Source organism: Arvicola amphibius, chromosome 12 (assembly GCF_903992535.2).
Source record: "Arvicola amphibius chromosome 12, mArvAmp1.2, whole genome shotgun sequence".
NCBI classification, from domain to species: domain Eukaryota; kingdom Metazoa; phylum Chordata; class Mammalia; order Rodentia; family Cricetidae; genus Arvicola; species Arvicola amphibius.
In genome coordinates this window covers 166,083,630-166,090,667 of record NC_052058.2, presented here as the reverse complement: position 1 = coordinate 166,090,667, position 7,038 = coordinate 166,083,630, and positions in this window count along the sequence as shown.

Here is a 7,038-nt window from a genome sequence, read left to right as displayed (position 1 = left end):
ATAAAATACTCTTAACACAGCCAAGGATGCATATGCTTGGTTCTCTTCTGATGTAAGCCTGATTATAAAGCTGGATGTGGTGATGCACATCTGAAATCCCAGCACTAGGGAGACAGGCAGGAAGATGGCCAGCCTAGTCTACCTACCTAGCTCATTACAGGTCAGCCAGGGCTACATGGTGAGACAATCTTCAAATAAAAACCCTGGGCCTGATATTCCGGTGGTGTCTATGACCCCCTTTCTAAGAATATTTTGAGTTCCTATGTAGTTGCTGGTAAAGTATTCTGGAGGTGGTTGTAGAGTCTGAGAAGTGAGAAGTACTTGGAGAAACAAGAACAAACCAAACCCCAAATCAGTAGATGAGAAGAAATAAGACCAGGCTAGAAAACAATTAGGACAATGAGAAAACAATTTTTAAAAAAATCAGAAAAGGTAGACAGCAGCATAGATAGCAATGAAATTTTAAAAGTCATTAGGCTATGCCTTAAAAATTTATATGACTTATGTAGATATAGATGGCTTATCAAAATTAGACAAAGAAGAGATGAGCCATTTTAAGAGATCCATAACAAGCAATTGAGACTGAAGCAGTAACAAAATATTTCTCAACTGAAAAAATTCAATCCCACAACGAGTTCTCTACTTAAATTTTCAGATGAAAATCTAAACCAGTGCTTCTCCTACCAGTCCATGCTATAGGAAAGGAACGCATGCTTTCAAACTCCTCTTATGAAACCAGTATTATTCTGGTAATCCAGTTTAAAGGCACAACAAAAATTATAAGTCAATCTTCCTGATGAATACCCATGCAAAAATTAATTTAAAAAAAATCGCAAACCAAATTCAAGAACACATCTACGGGTTATTTACTTCAGTCCAGTTGTAGGAATGGTTCAGCATGCAAACCAGTATAAGAATCCAAGGACAGAAATCACAGCATCATCTCAGTTGATGAACAAAGGGCTTTTGATAAAATGTCTTTTGGAGACAGGATTTCTCTGTGTAGTCGTGACCCTCCTGAAACTCAACTCTTTAGACCAGGCTGGCCTCAAACTCACAGAGATCCACCTGCCTCTGCCTCCCAAGTGCCGGGATTAAAGGCATCCACCACCACCACCTGGCAAAATGCAACATTCTTTCATGATGGCTATCCGAAAGAGACTAGGAAAAGAACCATTTATCTGAATATAATAAAGGCTATATATGACAAACCTACATTCACTATTACACTGAATGGAGAACACTGCATTTCTACTAAAATTAGCAACAGCAAGTACGATTTCTTTCTCTACACTGGGATATACTGCTTGAAATCTTAGCTAAAACAACAAGATAAGAGAGATAAAAATGGGAAGGGAAGGACCAAAGACTACCAGAAAACAGCTCTAATAAACACATTCCTCAGCGAAATAGTGGGACGCAAAATTACCATATAAAAATCTTAAAAAGCACTGAGTATCAACAAACGTGTTGAGAAAGAAATCAGGGAAACAATCCCACTTACGCCCTCCACCCCCCTACCCCACCACACACACACCCAAAGCCCTTGGAATAAAACAAAGAAGTGAAAGACCTTTAAAATAAAGACTTCAAAACACTGAAGAAATTGAAGCCCACCTGTGCTTGCAGATGGGAACAGTGGATGTTGTAAAATGGTTCTATGAATGAGAATTCCAAAGATTCAGTGCAGATCCCACCAGAAGTTGATGTCACTTTCACAGGAGAAAAAGGAATTCCTAAAATCTATGCAGAAACATAAAATAACCTTGGATAATCAAAGCGGCGTTGAGCAAGAAAAAGAGAAAGACTGATTTTAAGTTAGACTCTAGCGCTTTGGAACAAAACCAGCACAGTATCGGCACAAAAACGCACAGAGCAATGAAACAGAAGACCCGATGTGTTAGCTCTTGCAACCACAGCTACCTTATAAGAATAAAATGTCAAAAACACATGCTGGAGCAAAGTGCATTTTCAGCAGATGATGCCGGGAACACCGCATGTAGAAGGACGAAGACGTCGACGTCGCTCAACAGAGCACAGGAAAGGACTTTGAATAGCATCCAACCAGGAAGCAATGCCACCTACTGATGAAATGGCGGCACTAATTTAAAAGCGGTAGAGGCAGCAGTGTGAAGAAACAGCCCTAAAAGTGAAATAGAGTCTTTGCTAGCTATATTTCTAACAGGGCGAATATCTAGAAAGAACTAAAAAAAAAATAAATGTTCTGGTTTCCTTACTGTTGGTGTGGAAAAAAAAAAAAACATTCTAACCAAAAGCAACTTAAGGGAGAAAAGTTTGTCTTACCTTATAGGTTATAGTACATCAGAGGGAAATCTGGGAAGAGACTTGAACTCACCGGGGAGTGCTGCTTGCTGGCTGGCCCTCAGTCTTATGCTTAGCTAAGTCCTTATATAGCCCAGGACCACATGTCTAGTGATGGTACTGCCCACAGTGTGCAGGGTCCTCTACAGACAAACCCACAGGTTAATTTGGTCTAGGTGATTCCTCAATTGAGGCTTTCTTTAATGACTCTAAGCTATGTGATGTTGACAAAGCTAACTACAAGAAATTAACCAAGCAGCCAATCAAAAAAAAAAAAAAAAAAAGGAATAATGAGTAGTTCTCAGAAGATGGAATCTAAAATGGCCAATAGACATACAAAAACATTTTTACTCTCACTAGGTATCAAAGAAGTTGAAATTAAAAATCCCTTGCAATTCCATCTGACCCCAGCAAGAAAAAGGAGGAGGAGGAGGAGAAGGGATGGACTACAGAGATGGCTCAGTGACAATTCCAGGGGACTCAAGTTTGTTTCTCAGCACCCATGTGGGCAACGTACAACTGCCTGTAACTCCAACTCCAGCAGATCTGATGCCTTCTGGTGTCTGTGGGCATAGTCACTAATTGTGGCATACATACACATATACATCAATTCTTTTAAAGAATAAAAATTATTTTTAAAAAGTAAGTGTTGGTGAAGATGGGGACAAAGGTAACCATTAGACAATGCTAGAGAAGGTGAGAAACTGGTTCGGACATTATGAAAGTCACTGTGGAAGTTCCTCAACCTAAAGACCTATTATGGGATGTAGTTCTGTCACCTCTAGGGACTCCTAGTTAACACATCACAGACATACAGTATTAATAGTAGCTTAGTTACAGAGCCAACCCAAGTGTCCAACAACAGAGGAACGGACATGTTATGTACACCTAGTGGATATTTTCAGCTACACAGAAGAATGAAATGTCTTTTTCAGAAAGGTGTTGTAACTGGGGGCTAATCACATTAAGTCAGATGTGAGAGAATGTTTTCTCCCCTTTATGGATGACCTATGACGTGATGGTAGAAGTGAGGCTGTCTGGAGGGACAATCTAATGGGAGGGGAGAAAGTGGTAGGAGCAGGGATGTTCTCATGTGGTGCATATTGCATGAAAATACCTTTATGTAGGACAATTTAATGTATAATGAATACACGTGAGGAAAATATGTTTAAATAATACGTAGGAAAAAATGGAATCCACTCATGAGTAACTCAGACAACATTCCAGTATTTCAGGTTAGGTTCCATGAAGCAGGCTTTGTGGGTGGAGTTTGGCAAGGTACCTACCTTGCCTCAGTGTTTTAGGGAAGGAGGGCACTCAAGCAAAAGGTGCAGAGGGAGTTTAGATATGGTGCAGCCCTGCTCGGGTGACCACCCCTGACTGCTGGCTGACTTTGGAGATAAGTTGGCTCGGAACGGCTGGATCTTTATACCTCCTATCAACTACTTACTTGCCGTTGGCTGTGGGCCAATCTGGGAGAAGGCTTTGGCTTCAAGAGGCGATGTTTCTTCAGTTGAGGGAAACCATGAACATCTGAGGTTCTGACTGAAGCCTGGCAGCAGTTACCACAGCTGTGGCCACCTTTCCTGAAAAGAGGACTGCAAAGTGTGTCTCAGAGCTGTCACAGAAAAACAGTTGGCTCACCCATTGGCAGAGTTCTAAACTGATAGTGAGAAGCCTTGGAAATAGCTCTCAATCATTTTAGGAATAAAATTATGTTTTCTATGACATCTTGCTATGATAAAAGGGATCCCTTTGCCAGCCTTTAAAGGGGGTGAGATTGGTAATTTTTTTTATTCATTCCTCAAAAGTGTTTATTAACTAGAATTCTGCCCCCAGGAAACACTATCTCCTTTGCCTAGTTTGTTTGTACAACCATTCATGTCAGTATGGACTTGGTTTTATTCTGTTCTAGGAGTTATGGTCTCACTACCCAACTGTGTGGATTCCAGCTTTGACCACTGAGGCGCTCCTGTGAAGGAGGCCCCTTGCAACTCGGTCACCTCTTCGTACTGTATACATCACAAGGTGTTTCCTGCTCAGCTTGTGTTGTTCCTAGCCCCACCTCTCGGATCAACTATTTTACGAGGAACCTGGTCCGTTTTGTCAGAGACTGAGATCTGGGGGCTTGGTGTTCATTATTGAGGCAATTGAAAACAACTACAATACTCTTATTCCTAAAAGCAAATCCTGAATGTCACCTAATGGCAAGTCTTCATAGAACCTACTTGTCCAATCTAGGATCCATACATGGTTCCGAGATTTGCAGGTTTTCTTGTAGTTGATTAAAACATTTGAGCGTATTGTTTTGTCTGCATTCCTCCTTCCCTCCTCCCCACACTTTGCATTTGTGAATTTGGCCATTAGCATCCTAATCACGTCACAGTATCATTGAACACATTTTCTACTCCCCCTTTGTGTGTGCGTGTGCTGATAGGTAGCCGAGGGCTGAGCCAGGGCTAGACGAGTACTCTACCACTGAACTACACCTCCAACACTCAGGTTGGTTGTTTAGCAATAAGACTTTATATAGGAGCCACATGATCACCCATTTGCCTCTGTTTGCATCTAACACAAAAAATTTACACTGATTACCATATGGTTCTAGGAGCCACTGAGTTATTGCAAAATTAGAAAATTATGTGATTCCTTTATTATATATTAGTATAAAGAAGATCATTCAGCCACCTTGGAATAGGATTTGTATAGGAAAGGCTTTAGTCTATTTTTTACTTATATTCTAGCTTGATTCTCACCGTAGCAACCTCTTGAAATGAGCAGGCTTTTTCTCCAGATGTCAATATGACCTCATAACATTTTAAAGGCTTTATTTTATGTGTATAAATGTTTTGCCAGCATGTATGTATGTGCCTCGTGCTCTCAAAGGTCCAAAGAGGGTGTTGAATCCTGTGGATCTAGAGCTAAGGATGATTGTGAACCATCATGTGTGTGCTGGGTCCTGCATCTGAGTCCTCTCAGTCACTGGGCCATCTCTTCTGCACCATGATCTCAGAACTGTAAACATTTAGTCTACTCCTTCTAAGTTGTTATCCTTTTTCTCCCTTTGACACAGGGTGTCAGTATTTAGCTTTAAGTACTCTGGAACTCATATTTAAACTAAGCTGGTTTAGAACATGCAGAGATCCCCTTCCCTCAGCTTCTGCAATGCTATGGCAGGTATGCGCTTGGCTGTTATCATCCCCTGTAGGATCCTTGTTAAGTCAGCTCTTCTGCTGTGACCCCGGTCTTTCCTCTGGCTGCCCTGTTTTTAGGGAAGTCTAGACACCATAGGATATGATTATGCTGCTCCTCTTCTCCCCAACCCTGCAACCAGCCGTTTTTCTGTGAAGTACTGGTTCTTTTAGGAGGAAACAGTTTTATTTTAGCTCAGTGTGGTTAGGTGAGTATCTCATTATAGTTTTCCTTTAAAAAAGAAAGAAGAAAAACTGCGTCATGTTGTAATTTTGTGTTCTTAGGAAAGTCAATCCCTTAGAACTCTTAACACATGCACCTCCCCCAATTCTATACTTACTGCATTTCTGCTGCCTCGTGGGTTCAAATTCAATATAAGTCCATTGGTTTTCATCCTCCAAGTTAGAATACCACTTTCCCTTTTGATTTTGCCAAATTCTTTTGTTTTACTTGGTTCAAACAAAAATGATTTTAGATTGTTTCTCACCATGTAACTTTTACTCAGAAGAATCGAACAAGTTCATGTCAAAGAAACACCATAATAGGGGACATGGATTTGGGAGAGAGAATCCTCAGACGACCAAAATGAAATAAAAGGAACAGACACTATGTTTCTTGGTGGGCAGGACCCTGACCCCTGGTGTCATCACAGGCAGAGGTGGTGTTCAGGTCCCTGCGAGTCTCCCCTGTTGTGAAGCTTCATGTCTTACTAGTTAATCCACATTTGGGGATTTATAAGGTATAAGTTTGTATAGTACGTCTAATCATAAGCCAAACCCACGTCCCTCACCACGGGATGATGCCACTTCGCTAAATGTCCTATACATATAAGTAACCATTGTCTGGATTTTGATGCCAGTGTGTTCCACATCTTGTTTTTGTTTTTTTTTTTTTCATTTTCCTTTGGGTCTCCTGTTTCTGGTAAGTCTCCACGCCTGACTGACCCTCTTAGAGGCTGCAGTGTCTCAAGACAGGTTTTTTTTTTTGGAGGTGGGGAAAAATGTGATGGTCTTGGACATGACTGTGAAACAAGAGATTCAGTGCTCAGTGACAGATATATGTATGTAAATGTGTGTAGACAATACACAATAAATAGTCTACAGAACTGGAGCGTGAACCTAGGATGATGTGTGTGCTAGGCAAGTGCTCCACCATTAGCTGGTTACAACTCTGTAAATACTTTTTTATCGTGTGTAAGGGACTTCTTGATGAATTGTTCAGGGTGGCCTTAAACTCATTCTGTAGTCCAGACAGAAATGTCACAGTCGTCCAGCTTTCGTCTCTATCAGACTAGCTGAGCTCACAAGCCCTGTGCCACGAGGCCCTGATAAATATATACATTTGGGTACTTTTTGCAAGGCGAGTGCCCAGGGCTTTGGGTGCATACACCCTCCACCTCTGTCTTTTTTTTTTTGTCCCCTCTGAGGCCCGGAACCTTCGCTCGACAATTAGGCTGTCCAGGGAAGTTTTAGGCGGTGATACCTTCCACAAACCAACCGACCGACGAGAACGTTGAGAAGCAAG